The following is an 18,244-nucleotide window of genomic DNA, read 5'->3' on the forward strand; positions in this document are numbered from 1 at the left end:
CTAGGCCACCATTTCTTTTTCGAATAGTGTATATTGCCATGACTACCATATGTTTTAGAGAACCCAGTTATGTGCTACTTCTCTTATACAGATGGGAAAAGCAAAACAGGTGGACTATTACATAATATGCCAACAAGCTGAATTTAGAATTTGAAGGTCAGCATCTCCTGCCTATGGCTTAAACCTCTGAGTAGTATCATATCCCAAAAGCTCTTCCTTCCTCTTCGTCTCATGGGACTGTAAGAGACCTTGAGGACAATCTGTTTCTGTAGCTTTTTTTAAAAAATGCTTAGCTGTCAATTCTTTAAAATATTATGCAAATGCCCAATATGTAAAATCCACACAACTGGGGGGTCTCTGGTTAAAGACCAATAGTGGGGTAGTGGGAGCCCTCTGTTCATTTGATCCTGAAAGGACTCAAAGATAGACTAGGGCTCCTCCAAACACAGGTTGAAAACCTGTGAAATAGTTCATTCCTCAAAGCCCAAAAAGGTGAAATGACTTGTCTTGGGTCTCTCAGCTAATGACAGAACTAAGCCTAAACCCAGGTGTCCTAACTTTGTTGAATGCTTTGCCCATTACATCACACTGAAATTGACTAGCAGGGGAAGATTCCTTTTCTAAACCAGCAACCCCATCACTATGCAATGTATGAGTCCATAGTAAAATGGTTAATATATGGAAAAGAGAAACTTCTTGGATCAAAATAAAGCCATAAATAGAAGTTAGTATAATAGTTTAGATCAGGAATTGGCAAACTTTTTCCATAAACGGCCAGAGAGTAAACAGTTTACGCTTTGTAAGCCATTTGGTCTCTGTCACCAGTATTCAACTCTCATTGTAGCCAAAGACAATATATAAATGAATGAGTGTGGCTGTGTTCCAATAAAACTTTATTCATGGACTCTGAAATATGCATTTCAATCCATATAGTTTTCACATATCACAAAGTATTATTTTTTATTTTTTCTCCTAAACATTTAAAAATTTAATAAACCATTACTAGCTCACAGGCCACAGAAAAACACAGATGGTTGGATTTCGCCCATGGACGGAGGTTTATCAACCCCAGTTTAAAAGAAAACTTGTTCCACAAAACTTATGCAGAATTGAATACATGCAGGTTCTTTGTGAAATGCTTAGCATATAGTTATTTGAAGAGCTCAGCCAATGCCATCACTCCCTGCACTAGCATCTGGACTGCCTTTTATTCAAGTCTTAGAGTCTCGATAAAACCCCACTGGGGAAAAAAAATCAATGTCTCTGTTAAGGAACCCAACTGAGGATCTGTGGCTTGCCATGAAGACAAGAACGTGAAGGTCTGGGCCTTCGGGGCAAGATTCCACAGATCCGATGCTAGTGTCACTTTAAACAGACCTCTGAAGACATTATCTCATTTCACTCTGCATTAGATGAGATCCGTAAGAGTCTGGAAGTCACTTGTTTGGTTCTTAAATCAAAATTATTAACTTATTGGCTGGCATACATGTAACCATCATGGTATTATCTAAACGGTCGGATGAGGTACTGCCCATGTGCTGTATTCCATCTTTGGGAAACCAGATGAGTTTTTCCCATGGAAACAATTTTAAGAATAATTAGTAATGTAACCATTACATTAACAGGCATAACTCTTGGGATTTCACCATAAAACAATTTATTCAGTAGGGTTTAATTACTAGATATTCCTGGATGAAAATTTGGGCAGTCCATGACCTTATGATAACCTTTGGAAAACATGGATGTACTCAATCCATTCTTTCCTTTTTTTTTTTTTTTTTTTTAAACAAAGTTTCACTTTGTTTCCCAGGCTTGATCTTGGCTCACTGCAACCTCTGTCTCCCAGGTTCAAGCAATTCTCATGCCTCAGCCTCCTGAGTAGCTGGAATTACAGGAGCATGCCACTATGTTGGCTAATTTTTGTCTTTTTAGTAGAGACAGAGTTTTGTCATATTGGCCAGGCTGGTCTTGAACTCCTGACCTCAAGCAATCCACTCTTCTCAGCCTCCCAAAGGGCTGGGATTACAGGTGTGAGCCACCGCACCTGGCTTCAATTCATTATTTTCAATGCCCAACCCCATGTGAACTTCCGTCTTGCTACAAAGTTAAGACTTCTTCCCTCCACCCTTTACCCTTACCTTACCAAGCTAGGACCTGCTATAGGCAGGAAACCTAAGGTCAGGATGTGGACTAAAGACAATTCCTTCCGCCCTCCATAGCCCAGTACTTTTCTTCCTCCTTTCTTAGCTTGCTAAAAGTGCATCCCAAGCCCTGTGAACTGGAATTCCTGTAAGAAGTAAAGGAAGTAGAGCAGGCACATTCTTACTTGACGGGTACTGCGTGATACTTTAGCATTGCCACACGATGGGCCCAGTAGGTGTCTAAGAAAGACGCCTCTCTCGTGGGCACTCTTCTGGGTTCTTTGGAACCAGAAGAAAGCATTTCTCTTCCAGCTGGCAGCCTATTTCCTCCTCAGCCCTGAGAATTCCCATGGTACCTCCAGCTTTCCTCTGCAGAGGTCTTTCTATGAGGCCCTGCCAAATAAGGAGACCCAGTGCCAGCTATCTCTTGCTGCAACACCAGTCATCCGCCTGACAGCCCTGGAAGTGCCAGCCAGGCTCACTGCCGCGGCCGTCTCCCCTTCACGCCTTAGCTCAGAGCAACTAGCCAGTCCATTTCTCAACTTTTGGACTCTCCAGGTGAAGTCAGACATGGGTACTGACGGCATCCCCTAAGCTCAAAGGGACACACAACTCCAAAGTAGTGTCCTGGAAGCCCCTCTCTCTTTGCTCAAAGTGAATGAGGAAGAACTCCTCTAGGGGGAGCTCCTTTGGGTTGGAATCCACTCTCCCCAAAAATGCTCCCCACAAATCATCTTAAGCGTTCCTCTCCTCAATTCTTTAATACACTTAATGTAGGTGAAGGACTTAAGGTTCTAAGTTTTTTTACACCTGATTTGTAAATCATGGTGTTACACTTCCATTTAGAATGTTATTTCTATTGTTGTTGAGCCTTAGCAGAAACTTGCATTTGGACCTCCTGTTACGTTCAGTCATTTAGGAGGACACTTTACCAAAGTACACCTTTGGGGTGAGCAGACGAACCCACATTGTTAACAGCACTGTGCTGCTGAACCTGGCCACTACGGACAGTACTGTTCTGATGGAAAGCAACCGTAGTGCCGAGGCCCTGCTTCTCCTGTATCCCACCAAGGTATCCCAGGTAACCGGTGGAGCATCCGTTAGTCCTGAGCAAATGGCACACTTTGGCACACTTTATACCTCACAGCATTTGCTCATGCTGTTCCCTCAATCCTCAATGCCCTCCCCTTTTCTTTCTCGTCTCAAAATCTAGGTGATATTTATCCTTCAAGGCTTAGCAGACATGCCACCCCCTCTAAGAAGCCTTCCTTCACAGCCCTCATCTGAATCCTCTACTTTTCTTGTGCTCCCATAGCACAGAGTTTTTACTTCTTTATGGCCCCAATGTCATTGTCTTTAAGAATTATTTTAGCCAACTGTATACAGGTGTATCTTCACAAGATGGTGAGCCCTACAAATGGCAGAGACTTTACCATACCCCTCTTTCAATATTCAGTGTCCCAGCACCAAGCTTCAAGAGGAGAAAAAGGAGGCAGAGAGAAGGGGATCCCAGGTGCCCTCAAGCATGGCAGGAGCCACGGCTCAGGGCACAGAGCAGCTATCCCAACAGCACGGGACATGTGTGCAGTGCAGTAGATGAAGAGTGAAATGGTTCCCACGCTGCAAGAGCTCTGTTTACACTCTGGCTGGAACCCTCAGACCCAGTTTGCCAGTTGGGTGTGACCCGCCTTCCCCAGTGTCTTGGTGCTTTTGTGGCTAATACAAGCACATCACTCTGCCACATGTACAGAGAGCTGAAAGTGCCAGGCTTTTCCATCCTCTCTTCTCCCCACCATCTCCTGAATTTAGCCAGTAACTGAGTGGGGAGAAAGCATGAAAGCCCAGCTCCCTTGCTTCTTGGCAGGACAAATCTAACATGGAATTTCTGCTGCAGAGCTCCCTGTGGGACCAAGATAAATGACTTACCTGGGTCACATGGCTCCTAAGTGGCTGAGAGGGGATTCGAACCCAGGCACACTTTATCACTACCGTAGACAGCTTGAGATTTAGGCATTATAACTACCATGTTAGATCCTATGGACAAAGGGGGTGACTCAGTGTTTATGATAAAGAAAAAAAGCAGGGTGTTTCTGTATTAAGCTATTATATGGAAAATGGGCAGATTAATTCATCTCCAAATTATTTGCATCACATGAATATATTTTCCCAGTGAAAAAAATGAAAAATCAAGAGCTTTGAACCCAGACAGAACTGGCTTTGAGTCCCAAGCTACAGGACCCCAGGTAAGTTATTTCACTTCTCCTAGCCTCCATTTGTTCATATACAAAATGGGTGTAATACACTTGACTTGCAGTGGTACAGAAAGGATTAAAGATAGTAGATGGAAACCTCTATCACAGTGTCTAGCCCATGGCTAACATTCAATGAATGGCCATTGTAGCAGTAGTAGTGGTACTAATACAGAACTGACCTCAGAAAAAAAGGAATTTGTACAACACTGAGGTTTACAAATTCAAGCACAAAACCCCACCGTGTATAATGATAGGGTTGAATACATGGAGTATTACTGGTAGAAGTTAGAAATTTGAAGACTGCATCTGGCAGAAAGAATATGTAGACACGTGTATCCTCTGGCTGGCATGCCAGGAAGAATCTATCTGCCAGTAATCAATGACTGTTGGGAGTTGAGAAGAACTGTAAACATCATTGCATGAGAACTAGGGAAGGAGCTCTTCCCAAGACCGGTTGCAACTGCACAATTTCAAGTTGACATTTTATTTCACCTAAAAGAAATAATTGTGCTTAATAAGGTAGTTATTGCTAGAGGATCAGGATCTGGAAACCAAACTTCTATCATCTGATGCATAACAATTTTAAGCAAGATTTGTTTGGGGTGGAGGAAGTCACTGAGAGCCCGAAAACTACTTTTCCAATTTGTGTTATAACCCAAACAAAGATATTTAGGACTGATACTTTAAGCTCCATTGAAGTCGAATATCAGGTTTATTATTACAATATTGTACATTCATTACTTCCATTTTTCCTTTTCTTTTTGTGGTTATAGGTCAGGTTTATTGATTTTGTTTTGTTTCCTTTTGTTACACAGATTGCAGGAAATCAGCTTTGGGGAGCTCTCACCTTTCTAGAAGCAGCAGAATCTGCTTCTGTCCTGGTAGATTTGATTCATAAAGGCAACCAAATATAGCCAAAACATTTACTCTGCTTTATATGATCACTTGGTTATCTAACAGAAGCAAACTAGCCAAATAAAAGCTAAATCACCATTCACAGTACTTAACATTGGTTCAGTCTTTGGTTCCAGGCTAACTTGATTAGACATACTTTACTTCTATACTACTGGAAGACGAATGATTCCAAGTTTGTAAATAAATATAGAAACACAGCCCCACAAGCCCAAGGCCAATCAACATCTTCCCAACCTCGAGTGAGAAGCATAAGCCTAAGGCTCAGGGATTTCTGTAGGCAAGCAAGGGTGACATATCAAGCTGATTTATAGGGCGTGGACTTCTGTTCGTTCTTGAGCCTTTGAGTTGGACTTAATTATCTTTAAGGTAGAGATGGATATGGCCTTACCCTCATCTTCTACATATATACTCCTATCAGGCAGCCATGTGCCATCATAGTAGGTAGAATTGTGATTTGGGAAGTAAATATTTCTGTCCACTCACCTGCTGGGCATCAGGGAAACCAAAAAAAAAAAAAAAAAAAAACAATCTCCTGACTGAATTAAACTTGCTTGGGCTTTGTAATTTTTATGGAATTCAGATGCTCTGATCTGTAAATGCTCCAAGTTGTTTGTCATAGTGTAAAAAATGCAAGTAAGAAAAACCATCCTTCAGCACTGAGTAAGAGATGATTTACATAGATAAACCCCAGTAGGGAAGGGACTACCGCACACAGTGAGAAGAATTAGAAGATCCTGGATTAGGTGCCTGCCTTAGCTAATAGACGGATCTTGACTCTAGACGTGATTTTTGATCTCTTTTATCCTTATATGTAAACTAAGAGACATAGACTCACTGGTTGAAATCTAGAATTGCTTTTAACTATATGACTGATTTGAGGGAGGAGAGGAGGAAAGAGAGCCATGTTATAAATGTAGTATAATTACAAATTCCATAATAAATATAGGCTCATTTTTAAATAAAATTGTTATAAAATAACAGTTAGTAGCTTCCAAAATACATAATCCTCATTATAAAGCAATAAATTAATAAAACAATTTATATGTTAAATTGGTAGCAAGCCTTCAAAAATTCAACTTTTAAACAAATTTGTTTTGTTTTTATTTTTAGTTTGCCTCATTTGTTTTTATGCTCATTTGGAAAACTCAAGTAATAGTCTTTTATTAACATTATGATTTATTCAGTTTTCCATCATGCAAGATAGATCACCAATTTTTTTAGGTAACATTTCTTCATATAATAAATAAGATATACGTATTAACACAACTCTATTTGTGGATTCACACATCACTCTCTGAATAAGGTGATAATCCTACCTGCATGCAAATACACACTTTAGTCATAAACTTGGTTTAGGATCTTCCTTTCCAAATGATAATAATAATTTTGTGGCTCCAATTTCAAATATGAGACATCAAAAACCTTGCTAGAACTTGAACTACTTCTTTCTTTTTGCCAAACACATCTGACCAAGCTCATAACCTTAAAATTATTCATTGCTTTTTATCTTACCACAAAGTTCCTGTTGCAGGTTGAGTTCCTAAGAAAGCACCCTGAGATTAGTATGAAGAAAGTTTATTAGGAAGTGCTGTTGAGATTAGCACCTGATGGAAAGAAACAGAAGCAGGATTGAGAAGAAGAAGTTGAGCTGATCCAGTCTCAACAAACACCTTAGCTCGCCCCAGAAGGGCCTCTGAATCTGGGCTGATCCCTTCAGAGTTGCCCCAACTTGAGGTAAAATAGCTGGAGGAATAAATCCCACAGGGAGACCTGGATATCTCATCACAGCATCCACTACGGTTCCTAATGGAGGCAGCTCCAACTATGTAACTGCTAATCTGCCAGTTGGCTTGTTAGCAACCAATATTTGTTGAGTATATACCATGTGCTAAGTACCACTGAGACCATCAAATTTATATATATATCCTTACTATCAAGAAACTTACGGTTTAGTTGAAGAGAACAGCTCAAAATGTACTTAAAAACCACAGAATAAAATTTTAAGATCGAGGCAAAGACAATACCAGAAGAAAAAAGGTAATCAGACAATTTATTATCTTAAAATTTAAAGGTGAGAGAGATAATTCTATGAAGCTTGGAACAGGAAAACTTGAGTTGTGTCATTTTCTTTTTCTTTCTTTCTTTCTTTCTTTCTTTTTTTTTTTGAGATGGAGTCTCGCCCTGCAGCCCAGGCTGGAGTGTAGTGGCGCTATCTCCGCTCACTGCAACCTCCGCCCCCTGGGTCCTGGTTCAAGCAATTCTTCTACCTCAGCCTCCCAAGTAGCTAAGATTACAGGCATGAGCCACCATGCCCAGATAATTTTTGTATTTTTTTTTTAGTAGAGATGGGGGTTTCACCATATTGGCCAGTCTGGTCTTGAACTCCTGACCTCGTGATCAGCCCACCTTGGCATCCCAAAGTGCTGGGACTACAGGCATGAGCCAGAGTTGTGTCTTTAAGGTTAAAAGATTGTAATGAGTAGCAGCAGGAGGAAACCAAAGTAGCAGAAAAGAAACAAAGACCAGGTGCAAGGCATCTGGAGGTCACCTTCGTAGAAATGACCATAACTTTTTGAAGAGGAATATATCAGGACTGAGGGTGGGAGAAGAAAGGAAGTGCACAATGAGAAGTGGAGGCCACTCAGGTGAGTCCAAATGTTTTGGTAAATGTTGTGGTAAGCATGAAGGTGGAGGCATTTCGCTCTTCCAGGCCTGACAACAACAAGGACAGCTTTTGATTATCAATCTCTGATCAGGGCAGAGGCAACCTGCTATGGGACTCACTGTGGTAGCACCTTGCCTAGCAGGCCAGTTCTGTCGTGTAAATTTTGGAAGCCAGGCCTCGAGACCATTCCTTCTGCATTTCCAATGATCTGTGAGCATGTATCTCTTTCCGCTTAAATTGGCTAAAGCAAATTCTGTTGTCTTCAGCTAAGAACACTAACAGTTAACATTCACAATTGCATGAGAAGGCATTTGTATCTTCATTTTATAGGTTTAAAATAAATATAAAGCTATGAGGTTAAATAACTTGTCAAAGATGTTCTAGTGTGGCAGACACCAGACTTGAGGCTAGAACTATCTCACTCCCAAACCAATGCCATTTCTACAAGATCATAACAGTTTCCCAAAGACAGGGACGTGAATGGCCCTCCATATTTATTATCTGAGCATGTGGCTCTGCAAAATGAATAGTTTCCACAATGGGTCATCAAACATTACACTCGATTTCTGAACTGGAGAAAGTAACACTATATGTGAATCATTCCAATGAGAGAACAACATCAAAAAGTCAAAGTTCTCTGAAATCCAGGCCAGAGACAGAAAAGGTTGAGTTCTTGAAGCCAGGAGCCAACCTAGCTCTGTCTAACTCTACTTTCTGTAATTGTTTACAAATTTAACAACTGACTTCAACAATAATCTCTATAGCCTCATAAATAAATTCAAGTCCACAACGTAAAGCAAATTCCCATCCTTCATCCCATGTTGTTCCATATATTGAATTTCATCATCTCATGAAGGCTAAGTTCTTCCCCAGGCATAATGGAGGCTATTTAACTACCCCCTGCTTTAGCCCTTTCAACTTCAAGATCAGTTTTATTAGATGGACTCACTAGACAATGGCCAAGATTATACATTTCTAAGACCAATTATTCATGGTTAAAAGTATAATCTATGGCAGGATTAGAAGATAAGTGATACAATATGACCACTAGCCCCTGTTAAGCCCAAGGAAACATGATCAGTACTGGACTCTGGCCTAGAATTGTTCTCAAAACAGAGTCCCAGAGATCCTCTGTCAATCAGTCGGAGTCAGCATTTGAGTTAAAACCGACCTGCAAACCCTGATCTATAGTCTTCACCTGGGTAAAAGAGCAGGAAGACTCATGGCCAGTGAGTCTCACTGCAGCCATTTGGTACCTACCGTAACTCGTTTTCTGAAAATCTGCCAGAGAATGACTTAGGCTCCAGGGAAAAGAGAGCTTACCCTCCGACCTCCACACTTCAAACCTGACTTCACACCCGTTTAAAACACTTCATGGAGCCCTTCCATTCACAGAGTGCTTTTCTGGATGTTTCTTTCCGTCCTCAATTCCATCTTGAGCCCAGCTGACAAATGCTGCGTGGACTCCCAGCCGTCTCCCGAGAGGAGCCCAGAACATTTTAAGCAGCTTTGCTTTGTGACCCGACCTCCAGGCAGGCTGCATACTTCAGAGCACTGACAGCTCAGTCATGTCTTTTGTCCCAGGCACACAGATACAGCAGGGGAGGGAAAGTTCACATGGAACACTCACATTTCAAAACGTAAATAAATGGCTCACACCAGAGGCCCAGTGCACTTAAGTTAGGAAGACAAAACCTCCCGAAGAAAAGAGGGACCCAAGGGGACTTTTCAGAGATCCCTGCAGGACCCTGTGGCTATGATGGCTGCACCTGGAAGACTGGATGGGGCAGATTTGTGGCTGTCAGGAAGCTGGATAGGCTGTTCTGAGTAGGGTGTGTGGACATTCCTGCTTTCTGTTCCTTCCTGACCTGCCCCCTAAAATATCTTCCTGATATATATTTTCCCCTACTGGCCCTATTCCTTTCTTTCTCTTTTCTTTAGCCTTTTTTTCTCTCTCTAATATGCTTTGTGCTTCTTATTCCTCCTGCTTTTTCTCATATTTCCTGGTTCTGCAGCTCTTATATTTATTCTACTTGGAACTCTTTTATTTTTCTCCCAGTTTTCCAAAGAATTTTCACAGCTGGTCCCATCTGTCTCTTCTAAATGATCCTCTTCCTCTTGAACTACATTCACTTCCTCTCTGATTCCACCTGCCCTTAGAAGGTTGGACCCTATAATACCACAGCCTAAGTCCTATTAACAAATATGGGATTGGAAATGGGGGCAGGCAGGGACCCTGAATTCTACCACTCTTGAAACACCAGCAACAGATAACAGATTCACTAACGTGCTCCCACCCTTTATCCTTGTCCTACAGTTATCTGAGTTTTTTTTTATTTTATGTTTCAATATTTAACTCATTTTAAACTTTCATCATTTTACAATACAGGTAATACATGGTCACTGTAGAAAAATTGGTAACAATAGATAAGTAGAAAGACAAAAAGTATTCTGCAATTTCACCCTGCAGAGAATACTCCTATGTTTCATGATTGTCTTGATGAACACTGTTTTAAAGATTCAAAGATGAATGGAAAAGATGGAAAGACATTATCCTTGCTCCTTCAGAGCCTATATCCAGTGGGGAAGAAAATTAAACAAGCACATACAAGACAGCATATTTAGAAGAGAACGGGAATCCATGGAAGGGAGGGCAAATGAGTCACACTTTGCAAAAGCCTCCTGGAGAACATGTCATCCTGAAAAATAAGCAGAAATTGGCCAGACACAAAAATACAGAAAGGAAACAGCCCATGGTAAGTCCGTGAAAGTAAAGTGAGACTGGCACATTCAGACAACCAAAGGGAGTTCAATATGGCTCAAAGTAAGGGCCAATGGCAGTGAACAGGTCTGGGGAGATAAGGAGGGGCCAGAAGGCACATGGTCTTGTAAGCCTCAGGAAGATGTTTTCATAAAGGCAATGGGGACATTGAAGGTTATTAAGGAAGGGAATGACATGATCTGATTTACACTTTTAATAGAACTCTAAGCCTAAAAGATAGAACTATACTATGCAATAGGTGCCTCTCTTATAATCAGGACAGAAGGAGGGAAGGAAGGAAGGAAGGAAGGAAGGAAGGAAGGAAGGAAGGAAGGAAGGAAGGAAGGAAGGAAGGAAGGAAGGAAGGAAGGAACGAGGGAGGGAGGGAGGGAGGGAGGGAGGGAGGGAAGAAGGAGAAGGGAAAGGAGGGGAAATTAGAAAACATTGGTAGTAAGTAGTGGGACCAGGACATGATCTCAGACAGTCAGCTCGACTACAGTCTCTCTTATGATGCCTGCTACATTCTTTATTGAGTCCCAACCATTTCAGGTGATCAATCAGGAAACTCAGACATATATGTTTTATAGGTGAAGTGACTTGAGGAGTGGTTGATTTCCCTGGTTGGAGAACTAGGAGAGCTGAACTGTGGTAAGTGTGAGGAAAGGCTTTTTTAGGGACCCTCTACAAGCATTCTCCATACTCAGGATGGGAAATGTCAGCATGAGATTATCCAGGTTGCTGTTTTGACTGTCTCAAAATATCAAATGACTGTTTAACCTTATGCTTTCATTTCTTTGTGTAGCTCTTATCCCAGCATGTTTTTAAATATTATTATTGTTGAAAGTTGGTCCAGATCCTAAAAGAGCTTATAATTTCCCCACACTTGACTATGCTTTTTCTATTACTCACTGACATCAGGACAATTTGCTCATTAAAGCAATATAGTCAATATAATTGTCTTGACTTGAGCCTTAAGATTAGACAAGTATTTTTTAAGCTTTTTTATGGTAACTCAGAAAAAGGGGTATATATATATATATATATATATATATATATATATATATATAAACATTGCTGAGTAACCATTACTCATCTATTTTATTCCATACATTTCTAGGACATTTTCCAGGGGAAAGTGAAATGAAGTAGTAAGAGGAAGAAAACTGTAATACATTTGACATAAAGACAGCTTCTAAAAAGAATAGATTTCATACTAAGATCAACAAACATAAATACCCATAAATGAAACAGAAGTTTAAAGAAACAACAGTTACAACTACAGCATGTGACATTCCATTTTCTTTTCCATCCTATTTAATTCTATTCTATTTCTATTTATTCTGTCATATTTTACTCTGAATTGATACAGTCACTGGGAAATTCTTTTCTATCTACTAAAGTTGAACACACCACATCCTATGACCCGGCAATTTCACTCTTAGGTACATACTCAAGAGAAATATGTGCATGTGTCCACCACTGGACTTCAGAATGTTTACGGAAGCAATATGAACAGAAGCAATGTTCATGAGGCCAAATATTGGAAACTATCCAAAGCTTATCAACAGTAGAATAGACAAATAAATGTTGGTATGTTCACACAGTGGAGAGCTTCAAGTGTTTGTAATAATATGGATGAATCCCATGCATCAAGTCAGACACAAAGGAGTTCATATTGTATGATTCTATTTATATAAAGTTCAAAAGCAGCCAAAACTAATCTATCCTGTTAGAAGTCAGGCCAGTGAGCTATTTTTGGATGGATAGCAATTTAAAGTAATCATGAGGGGGCTTCTATGGAAGTGGTGTTTCTTGATCTGGATGCTGGTTACAGGGATGTGTTCAGTTCATGAAGATGCATCAAATTGCATGTGTACTTTTCTCTATGTATGTTATACTTCAATAAAATGTTAAGAAAAAATACTGGTCACAAGCCACTAAGTTAGACTATCCTGCTTACTAATCACTTGCAACCTGCAATTTGAAACATACTACGTTAGATAGCAAAGATATCAAAGGAAGACCTCCTGTGACATATCAAAATATTTTTATTTTATTTACAACAATAAGATGGAAAGCTCAAGATTTTATTTAGGAGCAAATAAAATATTTAGATACTACCAAAATAAAAAGAATCCAGAACAAAAAAATGAAAAAGCTAAAAACAAGTATGTACCGTCCCTTCTTATGTAATGTTTAATAACTTTACAGCTGCTTTCAATTCAATTTTTTATTGAGTCTTTTATTTTAATCTATACCTGTTGCCAATCACTTTGTTAAGAAATGCACAATTTTGAATATGCTTACCCAGCTTTTTCTATAGTATCCAAGCCACTGGTTTCTTCTTATTGAAATAGCCAGGAGCAGCTCACTGGTTAAGAAAATGCTCCCTAAAATTCGCCTTTTTAAGCTATGTTTTTAAAACTAGACTTTCCCATTGAAATCTGTTTTTCCCCTTGGGGGTCCCATCTATCACAGCTGTTCTCAAAATCTCCAACGTGCTCAGGCCCATGCTGGAGGTGAGAAGACATATCACCCAATCATGGTTAATTGTAATCAACATTCACACATTCATAAATGAGTGTGGTGCTCAGTATTTTAAAGATATTCAGATGTATTTCTAGTCATAATCATTATCCATCTCAAGCAAAGTGTAGTTTACAAGCCACATTGCATATGATTTTTGTTTTTCAAACAGCAGATTGTTGCACATATATACGGGGCAGATGTCTTCCAGGACATTTCTTGGCTGACATCTTTATTCCGTGATTCCATGAGAGTTTTCTTCAGATTCTACGAAGTCGTCAGATCTCCAAGTGAAGGTAGTGCAGCTATCTTAGGGAAGCGTTTTCCACTTTAGCTGGCCTGTAAGGGTCAGGGGCCACAGATGCCATCATTTGGCTGGAGTACTCCCCGGTGCATCACTGTGGGACAGATAAAGGTCTTTGGGGCTTTACAGTCTCTTCTGAAACCCAGATTGCATCAGCTTCCAAGAATGTTTGACTTTGCCTGGCTGTCCGAAATATCTGCCCAAGTCCCCCTTCCTCGTCACATCTGTCCAAACACAGGGACAAGAGGCAAGTTGAGCAAGATGCGAAGCCAAGAGTCAGTGCAATGCTCTGAGTGCAAACTCACAGTCAACAGTGAACATGACATGAAACAAACTCAACCTGCTTTCTACGAAAGCAGAATTTAACATTTCTGTCCTCTAGAAGTACATTTGAAAAATGAAATCTTTCCATATGGCTTTATTTTCTTCTATATAAAAGAGTTAGACTGAATTATGCTTTTTAAAAAAAAAATAGCTCTGTGAACATAGTGCTGACATATACACTAAAGTCATCTGGAAAAAATACAAACTACTATAACGAATGCCAAATGCTAAAAGTAGCCAGTCTCATTCTATTGAAACAAACAGATTGAAGGGGAAATGTATTTAGTTGACAGAGTGAATAGAGAAAATTGATCTCTTATTGTCAAATATACTGTACCTGACATGAGGGTTGGGAAGTTCTGAAATGTACTTTACACACAAAATTAACTTTGAACCTTCACATAAACCTATTTCAAAACTGTCTTACAGCTAAGGATAAAATTATTCACACTAGACTAAGTGTTTATATTAGATATTCCTCTTTAATTCTTGAGAGAGAAAAAAGCCATCCTTTGTTGGAGAAGCACATTTTTACACAAAGTCTTGAATCTCAAATGGAAAAAAACAGCATATTTCATAAAAAGAACATGTAGCACCTAATGTTCAAAAGACTGCTTACCCCTCTCTTTATGAGTGTATAGTTGTTGCAGAGCCCAGACATTTAAGATTATAGCAAACTTTTAATAGAACCACATTTCCTTTTGGAATACAATACAGCTGCAAACAGATTTTTAAAAAGTCATATTTTCTCCAGTTATTTGTCAAATGGCCATATCCTCACTCCAGTAAGAGAGCCTAGTGGAATCCAGACACCACCAGAGAAGGGAGCAGGGATAGAAGGAAGGTAATCAAACCCTGCTCTTCCATTTGCCATAGAACAAATCTAAAAAGAAACAAAAGGAAAAGCATTTCTAAGATCAAAGGTCATATTTTCAAACCTACCAGTTTGTTTATTTTTTAATGTGTCATTGTTTTTCTTTTTGGCTAAGAAACAGGGCCTTATTTTTGCCAGAACACAGAAAGCATTTCACAGAGAACCCGAATTGCACATGATTTTAAAAAAACACTTCATGGGCTCATGAGAATAATCCTCACCCTCTCAGCTCTTTCAGACAGCAGACTAATTCCATTTGCCACCAAATTCTGCCTCTTTCCTTTGCCACTATTTTTCTACCTTGTTTTGTCTTTCCTTTCTGTAAACTCGACACTCTGGTAATTCAATCTCCTATTCAATGTCATGGTTGAATCAAATCGCTGTCACTCAGAATATAACCCTTGGCTTGAACTGAGATATGGTTGAGTAATCAGGGCAAATATGCCCAAATCTGGAATTTCTGGGTTTTCAGCCACTGAGCTACTAAGTGGCTTTAAACTAGATCTTTCCTCCACCTCATGAGAGCAAGTCAACTTCTGTCTATGCTGATTGGGACTCCATAGAGCTGAATACCTCAAGAGAGAACTCTACCTGCAACTAGGCTCTCCGTGGGCTACCTGGAAAATGGGGACAGCGGCGCTGACCTCAGAAGATGGAGGTGGGGATTAGCAAATAAAGGGAAAGCTTAACACAATGTCACTTTCACACCAGGGTAGAAATCGTAAAAGACTAAAAGGGAGCTCTATTTAAAGATGTCTTTACTCGTGCAGTATAAATAATTAGGTTTCCCAGAGAAAATCATTTCCATTCTCACCACTAGATCTACTTAAACAAGTTTGAAGGCCAACAAAAACACAGTGCTGGTTTACAAGGGTTAGGAGAAATGTAAGAATATGGTGGATCTTCCCTGAGTTCAGAAGTTTAAAGAGAAAATCCTAAGAATGGGAAATGACAAATTGTATTGATACTAATTTTTTAAATAATTCGAGACATGAACCAGGACCATGCAAATTATACAAGTGTTATTAGACAAAGTAGAAACCATTCTAAGGACAGGGGAAACACCTGGAGGAGTAGACTTGCTCGTGAATTGGAAGTTAACAAATACATGAACACACAAATGGTTACAGTCAACTGACCTGGAGAACATTTGCTGTGCACTGTGAGAGGAGTGTTGAAAAGAACCCAGAGGAGTTGAAACTAGTGTTGAAAAGCCATTTGACAAGACCCAGAGCTGAGACACCCTGATCAGAGATCAGAGACCTTTGCCTCACAAACTCACTCCAAAGGGGACACGGAGCAAGCAGATAGCTCTTCGCTGAGTTCTGTCACGAAGTAGGCACTCCATAAATCTTTGTAGAATTGGATTGTTGAAATAAACCATATTCATATGGAAGAACTAGGATTTTTCAAATTAGAAAAGCTGCCTTTATGAGTTATAATGCTCAAACAGAGAATGGTTTGGGAAAGAAGGGACTGCGGAACTAAATAGCCTCTTTTGCAACTGTTGGTAAAATTAGAGGGAAAGCAAATAGCAAGACAGCAAACAATCAAAATCAAATGGATATGGACCATTTAAGTAATTGGGTCAAAGGATAGTAAATGCAGTTCAATTTAGGATAATGTTCAATAAATTGCTTTAAGAAATAACCTAGGGAATACAGGTTAAATTGAATGACCATGTAGGAGATTGATCTGCGAGTCACAATGAAGAAAATCATTGAAACTAACCACCAGAGCATTACCAACATTAGTAAAAAGGCCATGGCTGCCCTAACAGCAAAAATGTAAATAGACCCACTCAGACCACAGAGCAGCTGTCCTCGTTCACGAGCTGCTTTCTGCTCTTCCCGTGCTAGTGAAAACCGTTTTCCAAACAGCTCTCCAAACTTCATCTATTTCAAGATTATTACAGGCTTCCCCTAATTTCTCTCCAAATTTCCTTTCTCACTTGAAAAAGTTGACAGTTATAGTCACAGATAAAATGGACATGTTGCAAATGTTACTACCCACATGTCAGATTCTTTGGTGGACCACGAGGGGTTGTAACTGCGGAATCAATGTTCACAGCTGACAGGCTTTCCCCTCAAGAAGGCGGGTTATGGCACAAAGACAGAGCTAGCCCTACAGGGAAAACTAAAACTTAACTAAACTCACACTACCCCAGGAACAGAGAAAGTTGGAAGTGACTTGATTGACATTTGCCTATTTGAATTTAAAAACTGATTCCTTTCGTTATGAACAAAAACCATTGGGATACTAGTTAATTTCCATGAACATTTACTGAGCCATGTGCCAAGTACTGCACTGAGTTCTGGGAATTTCACAGGGAATAAGTTCCACCCCCTGCCCTCTGGAAGCCCACAGTTAATGAGAAAGACTATTACAATACAGTGTACAGGGCAAGAACAACTTCTGTTCTGTGTAAGGCGATCGATCACACACGTTCTCTGGACACCTGGTCAGGACATAAATTTAGAACAAGTTTTTTAAACCACAGAAATTTTTTAAAAAGAAAATGTTTTATTAGTGTCTTTAAGACCAATCTAAAAAAAAGGCAGGGTGATGAACTCCAATCATTTTGCTAAACAAAAACAGTAAGACGGCAGCTTAAGCAATAATATTCCAGCCAGCTTCTTTTCTCTGCTCAATCTGTCTCTTTTTGCCTCAGCCGTGGAGAAGTTTACTCACCCAAATTTCTAAATTTACTCACCTTGAGTGCCTGAAAGGAACAGGACTAACCCAAGCAAGCTAATGAGGTGTCCAATGAACCCACTGGATTTCAACAGGTTCAAGGAAAAACACTCTAAGGAGAGGTAGCATGGACATCGAAGTTGGGAGATGTGGAAATGTGGGTTTGGATCCTGCTCTGCACTTGATCAGCTGTTACATAGATTCTCTGGCCCTCAGCCTCCTTATCTACATAATGGAAATAATAATGCTTGACTGTTGGGTGGTTCATTATATGAAATGGGATAACAGATGCAACACAGTGCCTAGCATGTAATCATCATGAGCACTAAGACCTACTCCATGTCACTACTACTGTCAGATGCTGGGAGAAATTACCTTCCTGCATCCCATTCTTCTACTTGGCATGTGTCTGATGTGTTATGGACAATGTAAATGGCCTCAGTTTGACACTGAACTCCAAGAGATACCTAAGTTGGTATCTTTTGAGTAAAAACCTGAAGGATCTAGCTGGGTGTAGTGGTAGGTGCCTGTAATTCCAGCTACTCAGGAGGCTGAGGCAGGAGAATTGCTTGAACTCGGTGGGGGGGAAGGTGGAGGCTGCTGCAGTGAGCCAAGATTACACCACTCCACTCCCTCCTGGGCAACCTGCAGGGTGTGGTGGCTCATGCCTGTAATCCCAGCACTTTGGGAGGCCAAGGCAGGTGGGTCATCTGAGGTGAGGAGTTCGAGACCAGTTTGGCCAATGTAGTAAAACCTTATCTCTACTAAAAATACAAAAATTAGCCAGG

The sequence above is a fragment of the Sapajus apella genome, unplaced genomic scaffold (genome assembly GCF_009761245.1).
Source record: "Sapajus apella isolate SASKATOON/1434 unplaced genomic scaffold, GSC_monkey_1.0 scaffold11, whole genome shotgun sequence".
Classification (NCBI taxonomy): Eukaryota; Metazoa; Chordata; class Mammalia; order Primates; family Cebidae; genus Sapajus; species Sapajus apella.